At 41.2% G+C, this 18,778-nt stretch overlaps 1 protein-coding gene and 1 non-coding gene across 11 annotated transcripts in view; one reads left to right on the top strand and one right to left on the bottom strand.

The window, feature by feature from the left end:
- The window catches only part of KIAA1217 (KIAA1217 ortholog), a 476,642-nt gene that overhangs the window by 347,054 nt on the left and 110,810 nt on the right, over positions 1-18,778 (bottom strand). The gene's annotated exons all lie outside the window — the stretch shown is intronic.
- Positions 9,887-9,958, top strand: TRNAA-GGC (transfer RNA alanine (anticodon GGC)). The gene has a single exon. It is a non-coding gene; the product is annotated as a tRNA-Ala (tRNA).

Here is an 18,778-nt window from a genome sequence, read left to right as displayed (position 1 = left end):
CATCTTAAACTATGCGCTGACCCACGACACTAGGTTCAGAGTCCAGTGGTGTGTCACTTACCATGTGTGCATATCTCTCCAAAGTCATTGTGGACAGAACCTTACTCTATAATCATAACTTGTGCAGTCCAATCCTATGCATGCTTTTCTTAAAACTCCCACAATGTTCAGTGATGCTTACTCCCAGACAACTATGCATTAACAGCCATAAAGAAGAGTTAACTGTATCAAAAATAAATTGGGTTAAGAGATTGTGTATACACATACAGAGAGAATGTTTTTCTTCATATATTTCATATATGGCTCCTTACACAAATTAAGCACAGATATTTTCTAACTTTATTTGCCTTATGCATACACAGAATTGAAATTCACAAATACAATGTATAACAGGAATCTAGTCATGCTCTAAAAAACAAACATAGTACTCCCAATGCTGAAAGCATACACAACATTTGACTTCAAGACACTGGGTTTTTCCCTCCACTACAGAAGCCTTAATAGCAAATTTAAATCACCAGTCTGTATAGGTAGCCCACTGCTGTTGTTGCAGAATATTATGTAGCTCTAAAACCATTTTAATGGAAACATGCCCCAAGAGGCTCATAAAAGTCACAGCTCCTAAAAAGATCACTTAATATTCTGTAAAACTCCACAAACTTCCATGTTAAGGCAACATTTAAAGAGGTGCAAAAGATGACAAAGTGACATTTTATCTGCGTGGCCATCTGCATAGCCAGCATTTTTTTAAAGGGTAGAAAATGCAATGCCACCCAAAAAAGAAAAGGTACTTGGTTTACTTTTTAGTTCTGAAGAAGCCTTCACTTTGTACCCTACAATAAAGTTACAAATGAATCCATTTTTTCATTTTAAAAAATCGTACATTTTCTTTCTCGCCTAACTTTCCCAAACTAAGAAGTTTTAGCTTCTGATCGACAATGTCAGATCAAAGAAAAGTTTCCACATTAGCTGGCAAATATGTAAGTTGTTCTGCAGAGGAGGACAATAATGTAAATAATAAAAACCAAATAAAATATGTTTTATCCCTCGCCCATCTCTGTTCTTGCTTCCACCTGCCTTTTTTCATAGCCAGAGTGTCAATGGTACAAAAACACATGGTTCACGTCACTGGGTAATATTATGTGTCATCACCTCTCTTTTTCTTGTGTAATAATAAAAGTCATGCAACAGAGAGCGGAAGAAAAAAACTTTCAAAAATATACTCAGCCAAGAACAAAAAAAACCAAACCTTTGATGCTTTGTGTGTGAAGTGAATGCCTGCAGTTTCAAGTTACAAAACTCTGTGATTTAACTGCTAAAGGCTTGCAACGGGCAAGGCAGTTTATTGTCATCCGGAAAAAGCAAAGGTTTTCCCCATAAGCATGCTTCATTATGATGGAAAGAGGAAAACTCGTTTAAAATCCAATTAGGAGTCTAATGCTCTTAAATCGTAATACCTTGCAAATCCTATTTTAGATTTCATAAACAGAGCTGAAGTCTGTGCTTCCCACTCCAGCAGCTATAAATTGCAGCCGTATTCTGGCTGCACTGTGATCCGCACTACAGTTTCTCTTGTCCCTTACTCAAGAGATCAGTGAAGGTGTTAAGAGGGTGTTCATCATTCCAATGCATTTCTTCCCATGTCTGCTCATTCCAGTTAAGTGCACACTTTTGGAAATGCATCCATCTATGGCATTTCTTAAGAACTCCTTTGGGGAGCCTGCTTTTGCACGGCATTGGGAGCTGCACTTTCCCCCTGTCACACTGCACGAGATATTCCAGCAGAAAACTCCCTGCCTGTACTACCTTCATCCTTTCTGCATCATTGGCCAGTTCCAGGTTCCCTTCTCAGCATTAATTTCAATTAAAGTTTCAAATTCCGTACATAATTAAGAGCTTACACAAATCATCAGAAGCTGGGCAAAATGATACGGGCTTTACTCATTTATGAAGATTGCTAACTTTTATTCAACTCTGAGTTTAAGTGCAGAGACTTTTAAAAATCAACAACAACAAAAAGCCCTACCAAAGCTATTACAGCATAAGCTGGGCTCCAGCACAATGTTTTCCTCTTGTCTCTTCTTTACACCATCGCTGTAGCTGTTAAGACTAGTCTGTCTTATTTTCAAAATAATTACATCGGGCTCTTCATAGAAGGGGAAAAAGAGAAATCTTTTTACCTTTCAAAGGAGGAGCCCTCTGCAAAAGAAGCACTTCTGGGCTTTGCACTTGCTGCGGCGGCGGCGGCTGCTTAATCAGGTTGCCTTCACTGCCAGCTCTCAGAATCTTTTCACCTAAACTAATTTTCCTCATTCTGCCGCTAAAGTCTTCTTTTCTAGACAGAGGCAGTCTAGATGCCGAATTAGCAGATAACGGTCTGGCTAAACGAGAAGGCTTGGCCATCATAAACATGCAGGAATGTTACCTGGTCTGCACGCACACAAAAAAATGCTATCTTAAAAAAAAGCAAAACACCCCAAAATCCTTCTTTTCTTGCTTTTCAGCAGACGGGCTCAGTGGAAACGGTGCTGTGTGCAGCTGTATTTAAGCTGCAATGCTGTCAGTTGGAACTGTTTTAAACAAAAGGCACTGGGTGGCACGGAGGAAAATTTACCAGACCCATGGAATGTGTGTTAGGATACAACAGACAAACTGTTCTTCACGGGTGAGTTTTCAAATCCACAGTGATGAACAGATGCTCTATCAGTAGCTGGGAAGGGGGGAAAGTCTTCTGGCATGTACAGACTAGACACTGGACAGCCAGAGTGAAGCACAAGTAGGTGCCCCACCTACTAAGCTAAAACAGTGGAAATAAGCCAGATGTGCGGCTTTACCTCTGAGTGAAAAGTATGACACCACATTCCATTTCCAGATGTCAGTTTCAAGTGAATTCATTCATGCTTTAGCATGTTTCCTTATCGTGCACTAGCAGTTGGCTAATGAAGAGCTTCCATGTAAGCCAATCACCTTTGCTTGTGCAAGCATTAGGCTTGCCTTAATGAGACTGCTCTATCATCACCAAAATGGTATTGGGTCACTTAAAAACAGAACAATAGGCACAGGACATGGTCATATATTTGAACCTGGTGCAACTCAACCTTTACTAATAATATATAAGCTTGATTCTCTCTGCTTTTTGAGGATACAGGGAGCTATCCTGGCTCATGATGAGAGGCCCATTTAATCCAGAACTACAAGCAGCTCACTGGAGTCTCACAAGTGATCTCTTTTTTGTGCTGCAATATGAGATTCTCTTATCTAGAGACCCAAAATATTGTTAGGTTCTTTTCAATCTTCAGAATATTTTTATTTGTTTACTTCCATTGATACTCTGGCCTTTCCTGAGGATAGAGTATTACTCCCATTTCCTTCCATTGATACTCTGCCTTTCCTGAAGATAGAGTATTACTCCCATTTCTTTCCTGAGGATAGAGTATTACTCCCATTTCTTTCCTGAGGATAGAGTATTACTCCCATTTCCTTCCATTGATACTCTGCCTTTCCTGAGGATAGAGTATTACTCCCATTTCTTTCCTGAGTACTTCCATTTCCTTCCATTGATACTCTGCCTTTCCTGAGGATAGAGTATTACTCCCATTTCTTTCCTGAGGATAGAGTATTACTTCCATTTCCTTCCATTGATACTCTGCCTTTCCTGAGGATAGAGTATTACTCCCATTTCTTTCCTGAGGATAGAGTATTACTCCCATTTCCTTCCATTGATACTCTGCCTTTCCTGAAGATAGAGTATTACTCCCATTTCTTTCCTGAGGATAGAGTATTACTCCCATTTCTTTCCTGAGGATAGAGTATTACTCCCATTTCCTTCCATTGATACTCTGCCTTTCCTGAGGATAGAGTATTACTCCCATTTCTTTCCTGAGTACTTCCATTTCCTTCCATTGATACTCTGCCTTTCCTGAGGATAGAGTATTACTCCCATTTCTTTCCTGAGGATAGAGTATTACTTCCATTTCCTTCCATTGATACTCTGCCTTTCCTGAGGATAGAGTATTACTCCCATTTCTTTCCTGAGGATAGAGTATTACTCCCATTTCCTTCCATTGATACTCTGCCTTTCCTGAGGATAGAGTATTACTCCCATTTCTTTCCTGAGGATAGAGTATTACTCCCATTTCCTTCCATTGAGACTCTGCCTTTCCTGAGGATAGAGTATTACTCCCATTTCTTTCCTGAGGATAGAGTATTACTTCCATTTCCTTCCATTGATACTCTGCCTTTCCTGAGGATAGAGTATTACTCCCATTTCTTTCCTGAGGATAGAGTATTACTCCCATTTCTTTCCTGAGGATAGAGTATTACTCCCATTTCCTTCCATTGATACTCTGCCTTTCCTGAGGATAGAGTATTACTCCCATTTCTTTCCTGAGGATAGAGTATTACTCCCATTTCCTTCCATTGATACTCTGCCTTTCCTGAGGATAGAGTATTACTCCCATTTCTTTCCTGAGGATAGAGTATTACTCCCATTTCCTTCCATTGATACTCTGCCTTTCCTGAGGATAGAGTATTACTCCCATTCTCTAGTCACTTCATTGGCTCCCCACAGGTTACCACGCTCAGTTCAAAGTACTGGCTCTCATATACAAAGCCCTTCATGGCTTTGGTACCTTATTTGAATGCCCTATTGAATGTCCCTGCTGTCGATTGTATTGATTAACATTGTTTAATGTGTCCTGAGCCTCACTGAGAAAGGTGGATTATAAATAGCTCAAATACATTTTAAAAAGTAAGAATACTGCTATAGTGTAAGGAGTCAGGACACTAAAGTGAGATATCTACTACCAATAAACCAAAAATGTCCAGCGGGGGTGGGGGTAGGGTGGCAGGTCTGAGGGAAAAGGGCACTGGATATGAGTAAGGAGTTGCAGAGATCCGTACCTTGTTCAAATTCCCTTTGCATACAATCCTTCAGGAAAGATAGCATCAAAGCAGGTTTGGGGAAACCCACAACAGAGCTGGGAGAAACCCAAAAGGAGAAATGACAACATTCCTTCACATGGAAGTTTGCCAGTGGCTTTTATCAAATGCTGGGATAACACAATATAGAATTAAACACTACGTAGTAAACACTCGATGTGAAGTGGTATTAAAAAAATTCTGAAAAATATCACAGTCTTAAAACTAACGGTTAAGCTCAGAGATGTAGACAGGGAGGCAAACTGCTGTGGTGCCCCAAAAGGCTATGAGTTCCCAACATACTGTTCCATATTGGCTAAGGTTAGAGGTTAACATAGTTGTCTTTCTTTGACCTTTGTGCTTCAGCCAACAGCTGGAATCAAAAGGAGGCTTTGTTTATCTTAGTTATTGATGAATTTTTCATCATTAAATACTAGATTAAACTAGATTAATAAATGCATTATGTTGCTATTTTTAATGTGTAACTACTATGTTACCCTCTGAGAATATTTGGCAGGCCTTCATGAAGAAGGCCCCAGGACTACATTTTGCCCTGGGCAACCTCTCAGTGGTTCTAGACTGGCCAGCTGCAAACAACACAATGATAATTATACCAGGTTTATTCAAACCCATTTAGAGCTAGTTATAAATAAGCTTGGGGAGAAGGTAGCATGGTACAGCCTGATCTCATCAGATCTCAGAATCTAAGCAGGGTCAGTACTTGGATGGGAGACCACCAAGGACAACTCTGCGGAGGAAGGCACTGGCAAACAACCTCTGCTTTTCTCTTGCCTTGAAAGCCCCTGGCTGGGGTCGCCAGGTCGCCATAAGTTGGCTGTGACTTGATGGCACTTTACACACCCATAAACAAGCTTACAGTTCATACACACAATATGCGTCCCTGGAGTATTGGATATGGACAACTACATTTTCAAATATGATGTTCCCTGAGTTGATTTTTTTCTTCCTTTTAAAAATCAGGGACACTTTTTTAGCCTAATCTACCATACAGGGTGGTGGTTGGCTAAATTGATGCTCTGAGGTCCCTGAGCAAAGGACATGATGCAAATATAAAAAATAAAGAATATTGTCATCCTTTTCCCCTGCAAGGGCAGTCTGTAGATAAATAGCAATAAAAAAGCAAACTTGTATTAGGTTCAATTATTCACATTTCACAAACGCTTATTAAATACTCCCAACAGAGTCTTCACAGTCCCCTTTTATATTATTCTTTCCAAATAAAGGGTATATTTAGTTTGATATTCTATTTTGACTGACAGCACAAATGATAGTGTTTTGATTCTGGAAATACTTAAAGGCAGCAAGCCAGGAATTCTATTGAGATTAATATTAGTTCCTGCACACTTTCTGAAAATGTATCAGTCAATAACCCTGTTTGCCATCTGAAAATGCAGTGCTTTCTATTGTCACCAAACACATCTGCTGAGATCTGACACAGACAGAGAGACAATGAAAAAACAGAGGAAGAGGGAATGCTCCCAATGCTGTAAACATTACAGTGAGCTCACATCTTATATTAATTCTGTTTCTGGAATATCAGCCAATCAAAAGTTGATGTGCCATTCTTGCTCCTCCCACTCGCTCATGCTGCCTAGGCAGTGCTGCTGCTGCTGCCACCATTTCTTTGCTCCCCTGCAGGGGAACAGAGTGCCCCATACTGAGGTGTCTGAGAGTCTCTCTACCAAAGACCTCTTACGCGAGGATGCTCAAGTCCAGGGAGACACAACGTTAGCCAGGAAGCCAAGTTTTCAAAGACAGATCGAACGGCTCTGTCAATTTCCCCTCTCTACAGAGGCTCTGTCAGTTTCACCTCCCTTTCTGGGAGGTGAAGAAGAAATAAACAAACCCCCTGAGGAGCAATCTTCCCTGGCTCTGTAGAGAGGGGAAATTGACAAAGCCTTCCGATTTGTCTTTGAAAACTCAGCTGCCCAGCTAACATTGCATTTCCTGAACATCCTTGCATATAAGATCTTGTGTAGAGAGACTCTGTCAGGTGGACGCTGCTCCACTCATATCTCAGGCATCAAGCTATGGAATGGTCAGTGTCCCCGTGGAGGAAGAGGCAGCAGCATTAAGCAGGTCAGCCACAAGGGACTGACAAGACCAAAAAACACCATTCAATCCACTACTATTCTAAAGACAGGCTTCAACATAAAGAGGCCTCCTTCTAAATGTTATTTACCTTCAGTATTAAAAAGGACTGAGCATCAAGTCCAGCTTGCTCTTCCCCACAGAGAAAGCCTATCTGTGTTTCAACTCCGAGCAGATCAAGCCACACAAGCCAGACCAGAAAGCACCAGAAATTGAGAGAAAATGCACCACATGCCTGAAGAGAGCTCCAGATTACTCAGAGTCAAACCATCTATGAATATTCCCATTCTCATATCACTGGAATTCAGGGTCATCCAACTAAACTGACTGCAAGAAGTTCAGGACAAAGAAGTTGCGTATAATTAACTTGAGAAATTCAAGATGTGGAGACGGTTATCAGTAGTACAGATGTTTCCTAAAATCTACAGAATCTGTTCAAGGAGGATGCCTACGAGCTCTGATATATGAATGGAACTTCCAAGTTCGGAGGAAGTATACCTCTGATTACCAGATGCCAGCCATCTTGCGTTGTCTCTAATACATGCTGTTTGTGAGCTTCCACAGCAATCTTGCTAGAGACAGAGTGCTAGGACAGATGGGCCTGTTGGCTAATCAGGCAATAACATCCTCGTGCTATTCTTGTTCTGATATTTTGTGCTTTCTATTTTACAAGTTACAGCATTGTCATAATGTCAAGTCCTCCTTCAGGATTTGCTGTGGTTTCGTTGCAGCACTGAACTGGGAGGCACAATATGACCATGTTCCAAAATGTGACTTTTGATGCCATTCTGCCAGAAACAAGAAATAGTTATTTCTAAACATGCAATGTGCAAGTCCCTTCTGAGACTTCCAAGGTTGCACAGGATCATCTCAGCAATCAGGAGAGATCTGATTAAAGTTTCATTCAGCCAGAATGCACACTGGGGGGGGGGCGCACAGGCAAATTGGTACCTCTTGGCCCAGCCTACCATGCAAGGTTTTGATGCAGATAATTCCATGTACACACAACCACCCTGACCTTCTTGGAGAAAACATGCAATACAAACAGAAATAGACTGTTTCGTTGGACAGATTTGCCAAGCTGCAACTCACAAATCCCCCCCCCACCCCAATCTTTAATTTTTTTCAGTAAAGTGGAAGGTTTCTCCTTCCTACCTCAGCCCCACTTCTTGTAGTAAACAAGATTGCATATGTTCCTCACATTATTCTTAGGCAGCAACACACTCACAGCCTAACTAGTTTGGTGTAGTAGTTAAGAGCAGCAGGACTCTAATCTGGAGAGCCAGGTTTGATTCCCCACTTCTCCACTTGAAGCCAGCTGGGTGACCTTGGGTCAGTCACAGCTCTCTGGAGCTCTCTCAGCCCCACCCACCTCACAGGGTGATGATTGTGGGGATATTAATAACATACTCTGTAAACCACTCTGAGTGTGGCATTAAGTTGAATGTTGTTGCTGTTGTTCTTACCTCACAGGGTTGTTGTGAGGATAAAAAGGAGGAGAGAATGATGTAAGCTGCTTTGAAGAGAAAGGTGGGAGATAAATGAAGAAAACAAATAAATCAGTCACAGTGAGGAGGTGACACTCAAAGGACCAGGCCAGGGCTGCCTCATACCTCTAAATTTACAGAATGTAAGTTGGTAACCCTCTAGATGGGAAAGAAGGGATGTTGTCTGACTACCCAGATATACTATTTTGATCATAATATATATCAAAATATATTAGCAGTTCTGACCTCCTCCCTTCCGAAACATGAACTTCGTCTTCGTTCCCAAACACCCCTGAAAGCCCTGCACCACTTCTGAAAGTGTATCACTTCTAACTTCCAAAAAATTCTGCTATAGGGGCCCTGTCATCTCATGAACAGGTCAGAAGGCAGAGTGCAGCCTAGAGTCACTTCCTGAACCCTATATTTTCCATTCAATGATTCCAAAAGCCTTGCCTCAATTTGTGACTAATTTCCCTTAGGAGATTAACGTTCTTTCCGGGTCCTGTCACACACACACACACACTTACCTTTCCTCTGCTCCTTCTCTTTGTCACTACAAGTTCTAACAAATCCCCCCCAAGCATTCGTCTCTCACTCATCCGCCTAAGAGCTTTTCAAAGCCCTGAGGTGCTTTCCTGAAGTACTCAAAAGTTACTTATTTTTTCATCCTGCTTGGACCTCAGAGTTATAACCCCAGCTTGTTATGAAGTAAACATCATATTGATGTAACATTCCATTAAGCAGCAAAACAGTTCAATTCCTCAGGATCTTGTGTAGTATTTTGGGAAATAACTGTTTTGGGGCCAATGAACAAGTTTTGTCAGAGCTCTACTGGAGGAAACAATTGGGGGAGGGAATCAACTATATTATCCATTAACCAAATGCATATCAACAAGAAATATTTTTAGAATACGTTATTTTCCTAGACTACAGAGGGCAATGTTCCATTTTCAAAATGCAAGTCCTTTTTTACTGGTCTGGAAAATAAATTTATCCTGAAACAAGGCAACACAGATTTTCTATAAATTAGCTAACAGAAGTAATTAAATAAGGATATTATACCATCATTAACTTAAATACATATTTGGGACTCCTAGCATTAAAAAAATATTTTACATGCCATGAATCCAAATGATAACATTTGCCTAAACTCTTGGTTCTCTGCCCAAATAAAGGCACTATTAATCTTATACAAGTGAATTCAAAACAGAGATTTGCATAATTTAAATTATTTTTATCCCACCTTTCTCCAAATGAACCAAAGGCAGCTTACAAAAATTTAAATTCTCTGAAGCAAAGAACAGAGCAATCCTTTTTAAAAAATTAACCATTAGTAGGGGACAAATTCTTAAACATTCAGTCTACCAGGGGTTGTGGCTCAGTGGTAGAGCATCTGCTCGGCATGCAGAAAGTCCCAGGTTCAATCCCTGGCATCTCCAGTTCACAGTATCAGGTAGCAGGTGATGTGAAATACCTCCACCTGTCCATGGAGAGCCGCTGCCAGTCTGAGTGACCTTGATGGGCCAACGGTTTGATTTACTATAAGGCAACCCCATGTGTCCAATTTCTGAAATAAACTGGAAGCCTTCCTAACATGTTCTCAAAGGCTTTTCCACAATGATGGAGTACTATGGGGAAACCAATAGACTATGATTGGAAGAGCTGAGTTGGAAGACCTGAGGAGGTCCTTCAACTTCCTAGGTCAAGAGAAGGTTAAGAGCCAGTTTGGTGTAGTGGTTAAGAGCGCGGGACTCTAATCTGGACGTTTGATTCCTCACGCCTCCACTTGAAGCCAGCTGGGTGACCTTGGGCTAGTCATGACTCTCTGGAGCTCTCTCAGCCCCACTCACCTCACAGGGTGTTTGTTGTGGGGATAATAACATACCTTATAAACTGCTCTGAGTGGGTGTTAAGTCATCCTGAAGGGCGGTATATAAATTGAATGTTGTTGTTGTTGTTGTTATAAGGCCTTTCTTCTACATATGGGGAAACCAATAGACTATGATTGCCTCGTGGGTTCATTAAAGGAGAGGAGGTCCTTCAGCTTCCAAGGTCAAGAAGGCCTTTAAAAGATAAGCACCGCGGACAGATAATGTAGCCATCTTAAGACCGGCATAGTGTATGCTAGACCCAGGTGTGCATTGTTCCGTCCACAAGGGAACCACAGCAGGGCTGCTCATTCCCCTGCTACTATATTAGCAGGAGAAACTCTGGATTCTTAAGGAGGAGTTTGGCTGCAAGTTCTTCCCACATCCATGTTGCTCTCTTCAATTTCTAACAAGAACCACTTTTGACTGTGGAGGAGCTGTAGTATGGCTTCAACCACATGGCCCTGGGCTCTTTCCATCACTCTAGCAGCACAGGAAGTGAGCATGGCAACCAGTGGGAGGATTGAGGGATGGGGGCATTAGGGGCATGTGATGTTGGTGACATCACCAATGTTGTTGTGTCACTTCCAGGTACAACCATAGAGTTTCTGGCAATTCCTAGAGCTACCCATTATCACTTGCAGGTTGTACCCAGAAGTGATGTACCAGCACAGAGGCCAGAGGCTTTATTTTTCTCCAGCCACTGCTTAGTGAGCAACAGCACTGATCAGTGGGAGGCCTCCCACTACAGCAGGAAGCCTGGCAATCCTGCCCAAGCCCCAACATTAGAAACAGATTGTGAGACTGTATTTTACTATTTACATATTAAAACATTTGCAGCCCACCTCTCTTGCCCACAACAGTGAATAAAGGTGCCTTATAAACATTCTGCTGGTAGGGTGTAAATATTGTGCTTAATGTTTATCAAACTGGTTTAACATTGTTGTCACCCACTTTGTGACCCAGGAGAAAGGTGGGTATATAAACATTTTAAATAAGCACCATAAATAAACGCTAGCCAACAGCGCTGTCCTAAGAATGCTTTCCTGGGAGTAAGCTCCATTTAATAAACCCGACTAGAGTTCTACAAGTTAGTATCACATTTAAAACCAGAACCTTAAAAACAAGAACAGGGACATCAAGATCGACAACCCCCTGCCATTTGCCAAAGACATAATAACAGTCTCCACCACAATTCAATGTCCATCAAAGGCCTCTCTAAACAAGACGGCCTTATGCTGCCCACAGATATGGGTCAGTTGTTTTTAGAGAATATAAGATTCCCACAATATATTGGAGTTATAGCATTTCTCTCCTTTTCCATTATTTTTTTCTAAAATAAAGGAATCAGTGCTGTTCCTTGAAAGCCTAGGATGAAGCAAACTGTTGCAGCTCTCGCCCCAGGTTGATTGGAGGGTTTTAGGCATAGTATTTCCGGAAGGAGCTTAAACGTGAAGATTATTTCACAAGTTAGTCCTCAGAAGATTTTAGAGGACAGGACAAGACATTAAGGCATATTCTTCAACTTGGCCATGTCAAAAATAAACGTAAGAAACCAGAGCCTCATCTGAAATCAATGAAAGCAGCACTCTTTTAGTACCTCTTGCAGATTTCCTTTTTTAAAAGCTGTCATCTTTTCACAGAACTGAATAGACAACCAGATGGCATATCATTTTAATGTACAGCAGACACAGAGAAGAAGAATAAATGAACTTCAGATGCAAATCACAAATGTGTGTGCAATGGAAGGGGGGGGGAAAGGTTAACTCTTCCAGGAAGGTACATTTTCTGCTAACTGAAGCATGTAAAACTATTGACAAACTAATTTTGCAGCTGTTGAAGCTTTCCTATGATTATATATATGCAGCTAAAATGGTTCCCTATTATGCATAATAATACACAGGGTGTCAGCATACTCCATATATTACAGATTGAGGATAAAAATCCTCTCTAACCCAAGCACATCTTGCATTGTGTTACCTTACCAAATAATGTTGCTTGGTCCTTTGAAAAGCAAACATAAGGATTTACACACAATCCAACTGGGCACTATGAAAATGGAGACAGGAGGGTTTAAGGGAAAGAATGGGATATAACTGCACACTTCTAGAACTCTCTCTGCAAGAACAGGTGCCCTGCTTTTTCAATCCTACAAGTGTGCACATATCCTTGGTACAAACAAGTGTATCTGCAAAAGCTCTATGCCTTCTTTCCAATGATCAGATATAAATATAGATCAGGCAATGGAACCTGCCACTACAGTGGTTCTCTCCCACTGATACATTCATTAAAATCCACATCATGGGCTTCACTTTTTATTTTTTAAAAACAAGAACCTTTACACACAGCCCAAACTTACGTTTATGTTAAAGTCTCTCTGAGTTCCATAAAGCTTTTTCCTAGGTCAGGAGCTGTTCACGCAGTGGAACTTGGTTTATTGAATAAGAGGTCCCACCTGCCGTATGACAAGCTGCTTTTTAAACCAACAGAAATTTTCAAAGTAAGTTTGTGATACAGTTTCAGGGTCAGCCATTCAAAGATAAAACAGTTAGAATTTCCAGCAGTCTAGCACAAGTTCCTTTCATGCACCAAAATAGCTTTTTGGATCATGGCCACAGAGTTCAGTTACATGCTTTTTTGGAATGATAATTAATTCTGAAAAATAACTTTAAAAAACAAAAATAATTTTGCCTCAAGGAAGCTAGTTTCTGTACCCAAAATAAACTAAGCCAGAGTTGGGGGGGGGGGCACACATGCAAATATATTTGTGTATTAATAAAATATTATTTTTGGCTTGCATCATTCTGCACCCAATATTTGGATCCTAATAAAATTCTCACATTTTTGACAAAATATGCTGTGGTGGGCGTGGGAAAAGTCCACTTACTGCCAATTACAGAGAAACAATCAATTAAAAGGAAGGTACCCTTGCCAGCCTGCCATATGCTAATTCTGAGTTGTTTAACTCTTATATACGTATTTTGAAGAAGCAATTCAGACTTAAAATAGTTTCAAAAATGCTCCAATGCTGCCATGGGGGGGGGCATGATGTTCTCTAGCTGCAGCTATCAAAAAAGTCTTGCAAAACACCTATGGGAGCAGCTGCAAACCTTCCAGAAATATAACAAGGTCCCAAATACTGCTGCAGAAGAATGAGCAGTAACTAAGAAACAATTATAGCATCATCTAAGGGGAAAGAGTAAACCACTTTTACTACACAGGCAAGCTCTTGCTTAGTTAGCTGCTATAGCAGCATGGCTGGGAATGGGAGCGCTGAAATCCGTTGGCAGTACTGGGGATCCTGGTGACAAGATTGTTGAACTATCTGTGAGATAACAGAAGTGCAAACATACATGTGGCATAGTTGTTCGGGTGTTAGACTAGGATCAGGACCCAGATTCAAATCCGCAGACTCTGCCACTCTGTTCAAATCACCCACTCTGCCACAGAAGCAAAGTCACTCATGTCAGACAAACCTACTTCACAGGGTTGCTGTTGTGAGGGTGAAATGGAGAAGGAAGAGCAATGTTTCCCCACTAAAGAGAAAAGCGGGATTATAACATGTTTAAAAACAAATGAACACACTAAAGGGCTATATGAATGTTGTGTCAACTCATAAAATATCTGTTTTTGACCCTGGGAACTCTTACCAACGTTCTGCAAACAGACTTCTGAAATGGTTTTTAATTCAGCACAGGGTAGCTTTTCCATTGTTAACATTTCTCCATTGTATTTTAAAGAATCCAGTACAGGCTATTTCAGAAACCAAGGCTGTAATCCTATGCATGATTACCAAAGAATAACCCAAGTGAATTCAGTGGGACTTACTTCCAAGGAAAAGCACTGAGGATTTAGCTACATGAGCAGTAATGTTCTAGCTGATGTACCTCCCAATGTTCATGTGGTATGCAAATACTATTTCTACTCCTCTTTCAATAACTTAAATGAATTTGCCTGGTCAGCAGCCTGTCTTAAAAGTTAATGTTCTATAACGCTCTTATTACAGTGTCTCAGGAGTAAAGGCTACACCAGAGTTAATGAGACATAAAATCCTTATATGAACATCTTTGTACTCACAGTGAGGTTAATTATGAAATTTGGGTTTCAAGTACTAAGGAGAGCTTCAAATAGTTTTAATTATATTTCCATCCTGCCCTTCTCTCCAAGTAGTTTCCAGAAATAAAGTTCTATTCTCACAACAACCTTGTGAGGTAGGTCATAGCGAGACAGTCAACGTAGGATAGGAATTAGAGTATCAGACTTTGACTGCAGAGGCCCAATCTCTTTGCTCCGTCATGGAGCTCACCCTGAACCAATTAGAAAGTAACCCTAAGCAGACCTGCTCAGAATGCTACATGGACCTATTCAAGGGAGCTCCCTCTCAGGAAAAGGTTTTTGGGAATGCACTTTGTAGCCTTTTTCAGCCCAATAGCCTACCTCACAAGGCTCTTGCTAAGATAAAACTGAGGAGGGGAGACTATGACAGAACAATGGGATAAACCTGTGTGACAGAACAACTGTGACAGATCCAAGGTCTCCTGAAAGCTTCATGGCTGTATAGAGAGACTTGAACCCAGACCTCCCCAAGTCTATTCATTAAAGTAGTCAAGAAGATCTACCATATATTTACAATAAATATGATTTGGCTGTCTCTGCTCTTGTGATGTAACTTGTTTTTTAAAATTACTTTTTCTCTGCATTCTGATTTATACTGCTGTTTTATACTGGTTTTACTGTGATTTTCTGCTGCCTTCTCTATGAGACTTTTGTAGTCTGCTTCTAGATAGTATTATTGTTATATGTGGTGATTTTATTGCTTGGGTTGTTTTTGAAATACCAAGAGCCACCAAGGACCCTACTGGTTGGAGGGTAGGGTAAAAATATCTAGAAGGAATTTAAAAAAATAAAAGTATCTAAGATACCATTAAATGGACACCTCAAAAAAAACGCAACAGGTTTTTGATATCTAAAAACAGCCAACTTTACAGGTCTGGAGGGATGAAACAGTTCCAGATAAGGAGTGCAGAAGGTTACCTGTCTCATGGGATGCAGGAGACATTTTCAATAACTGCTCCCATTGTCACATTCCATTGTTTCCTATCCTGATGAGATAACTGAAGACAAAAGACATCCTCCACATAAATTGTGAAGGACACCCCTACGTATTATTTTCTGCTTGTCCTTTTAAAATACACAAGGACCTTTCTTATTTATTGTATCCACGTAATTTAACATCACAAGACATTCACACACACTTCACATCTGCCATTACATGTGAATCTCACACAACGGCACTCCCAGTCTGTCTGTACTCTGTGTCAATTAGAACTTGAATTAATAAAAAGAGCCACATAAGTACCCAGACATTACGCAAGGAAAAATAAATGTTGGCTTCCAAAGATAGTCTCTTTGGTGTAGTTGAAGCCTCCTGCGGTTATCTTTCTATCTGATTGTTTTTAAATGTCAGCTATTTAACACTTTAAAACACACAACAGTTGGGAAGAGTTCTGACACAAAAGTACTGTAATATGCAGTGATGCGAATGAACGGTTTCGTACAAAACTATATGTGACTTGGCAAAATCTTGCAGAAATCAGCAACAGCCGAACGCATCACCAGGGTTGCCAGCCCCCTTACCTTCCAAAGTAGGGGGTGTGTTTGCAGGTACAGGAATCCAATCCGGGTTATGTGAGCACTCAAGAGATCCCAATGATGTCACTTCTGGTTGAAAATCAGAAGCGATAGGATCTCATCATGGGCAAAACTGGCCCCAAACATTGGATTTTCACTATGTTTGGGGCTGATTTGGCTCCACTGAGATCCTGTCACTTCTGGTTTTCAACTGGAAGTATGTCATTGTGGCCTCCAGAGCACACACGCTATTTCACTTCATGCTCTGGTGGCTCCTGCCTGCCTCCCCGCTCCTTCCCCCATCCAGCCAGGTGAGTAGGTCTGAGGGTGCGAAAGGTCGGGGTCAGGATCCCCCATCCCATGAGGGGGCTGGCATCTCTACACATCACCCATGGAAAGGCTAGGAGCATGAGGGCAGGCAAAAATGGAAGCTGTCAAGGTCAACTTGTAAAGAAAGACAGCAAAAATAGCTGAAGAATGTTATGTAGACAGTTACCATAATTCTATGGTACTATAGTCATCAATAGTACAGGGGTTCCCAATCTTTTTGAGCTTGTGGACTTCTGACATGGAGTGGTGAGTGTAGCCACAAAATGGCTGCTGCAGGAGGCACAGTCAGCCATAAAATGGCTGCCACAGCTTACCTTCAGTCACACAGTGAAAATTCTTCTGCTGTGGTGACAGTTGCTGCCAAAACAATGCTTTTAAAAACCTCCACATACAAATCATTAATGGCCAATCAGAAGCCCTGCTGGGGAAAAGCCCTACCTGGCACCACCCACTTTCTATAAACAGCCAGTGGGTGCCCATGGACACCACACTGGGGATCCCTGTCATGGTAGCTTAAAAACTCAGGTAAGATATGAGGCTTAGCCCCTCCGGTCTCATTGTGAATTTTAAGCATCTCAAATTTGTTTTTGTCCATCCTTGTTGCAGTCCAGTCCTAATTCAAGACCATAAAGAGGGAACAGAACCCTCAGAACCTAATAGTCCATCCTATGCACAGCATGGTTTGCTCCAAGATAGAAGGGCTGTCCTTTGTTATCAACCTCACATCCTGCAGCAAGGAGAATTTAGTCACCCAGTTGAGAGTTTTGACATGTACTTGATATAATACATCATTTGGTTGTCTGCTATTTTCACAGCCAACGTTCTGATACCTTTCTTTTATCTTGTTGACTTGACTGTCTATATTTATGATCACATTTGTCTCACCCTGACTATTTTATTACATATCAGATTTTACCGTGTTCAGCAAACTAAAAACCCACATTAAAAATTGGGGCTTGTCTGTTTTCCACCAGTGAATCTGAGAGCACTAAACTTAAGAAATACCTTGTATTTTAGAATTGAGAATGTGAGGTTTAAGGCAGCCCACCAGTCTCTGGATTCAAACCTTTGTACTGTAACACTGTCACATCAAGCAGGTTAAACTGAAAATAGGCGACAGCAAGCAGTATGTGCTAGTGGTGGTATAGAATAGATTAAGGAAATGAGCAAAACAGATGCATCTGAAGGAGATCTACTAGAACAGCTTTCTGAAAGCACTATATCAATGCAATGTGTGTGCATGGGAGGAGCAAGATCATGACATCGAGCACCGTCCCAATCTATGTGAGTGCATCTGTATATCTTGCAGAAAGGTAATCCATATACAGGCTCATATACCAAAATATTATGGTGAAGCTGGACAAGAGTACACCGGAGGGAAGGCTAGGGTTGCCAGATCCCCATCAAAATCTGATACCTGAGACTCATTGGGTGGGGATCCAGCAATGTCACAGGGTGGAGCCTGGTGGTGAAATGTTGGACAGGTGTATTAACAGCACTACTTCCACACATCGCTAGGTATGTACCACAGGGCATCTGTGTGCAGTCACAATGATGTGGCTTTGCAAAGATGGGCTATTTACTGGACTAAAATAAAAATAGCATGGACATTAACTATGAGCTAAATGAAAAATGTAGTTGAGTTTTTAGAGCCATTACTGCCCTCCATCTCCAGTTTACATGTACAGTAGTTATCACTAGCAGGTATGCACAGAAGAAGCTGTATAACTGCAGTATGGCATATCATCAGTTGTTCAGGGGAAGTGATTTGCTGATAATCATATTATGGGTTTTTTAAAAAGGTAAAGGTATTCCCCTGTGCAAGCATCGAGTCATTACTGACCCATGGGGGGACGTCGCATCACAATGTTTTGTTGGTAGACTCTTTATGGAGTGGTTTACCATTGCCTTCCCCAGTAATCTACACTTTACCCCCAGGAAACTGGGTACTCATTTTACTGAGTCAACCTGAGCCAGCTACCTGAACCTGGCTTCTGGCAGGATCGAACTCAGGTCATGAGCAGAGCTTGGGCTGCAGTACTACCGCTTACCACTCTGTGCCACGGGGCTATGAGTTATGTGTTGATTTAATTAGTGCACCTATATTCTTCCCACAAGATATGCAACTGTGCTGGGAAAACTAGGAGTGGAAGAAGACCATAATTAATCAGTGTCTTACAATGAAATCCTATGATGAGTTACTCCAGTCTAAATCCATTAACTTCAATGGACTTAGACAGGGATACCTCTGCATAGGAATGTGCTATTAATCATTAAAACAAGAGATTCCTAAGTTACACCTGTTTGCAACTCACTCCCTTCAACCTATCACCTAATACCAGTTTGCTGTGTATGTTTACTGTGTAGTGAAGTAAAATTTCTCTGCACATGCACAGAGCGTTTGCAGTTTTGGCATCCAGAGAATTTATT

Source organism: Eublepharis macularius, chromosome 11, assembly GCF_028583425.1.
Source record: "Eublepharis macularius isolate TG4126 chromosome 11, MPM_Emac_v1.0, whole genome shotgun sequence".
Lineage (NCBI taxonomy): Eukaryota > Metazoa > Chordata > Lepidosauria > Squamata > Eublepharidae > Eublepharis > Eublepharis macularius.
The sequence above is the reverse complement of the archived record's forward strand: the minus strand, read 5'-3'. Positions and strand labels throughout refer to the sequence as shown.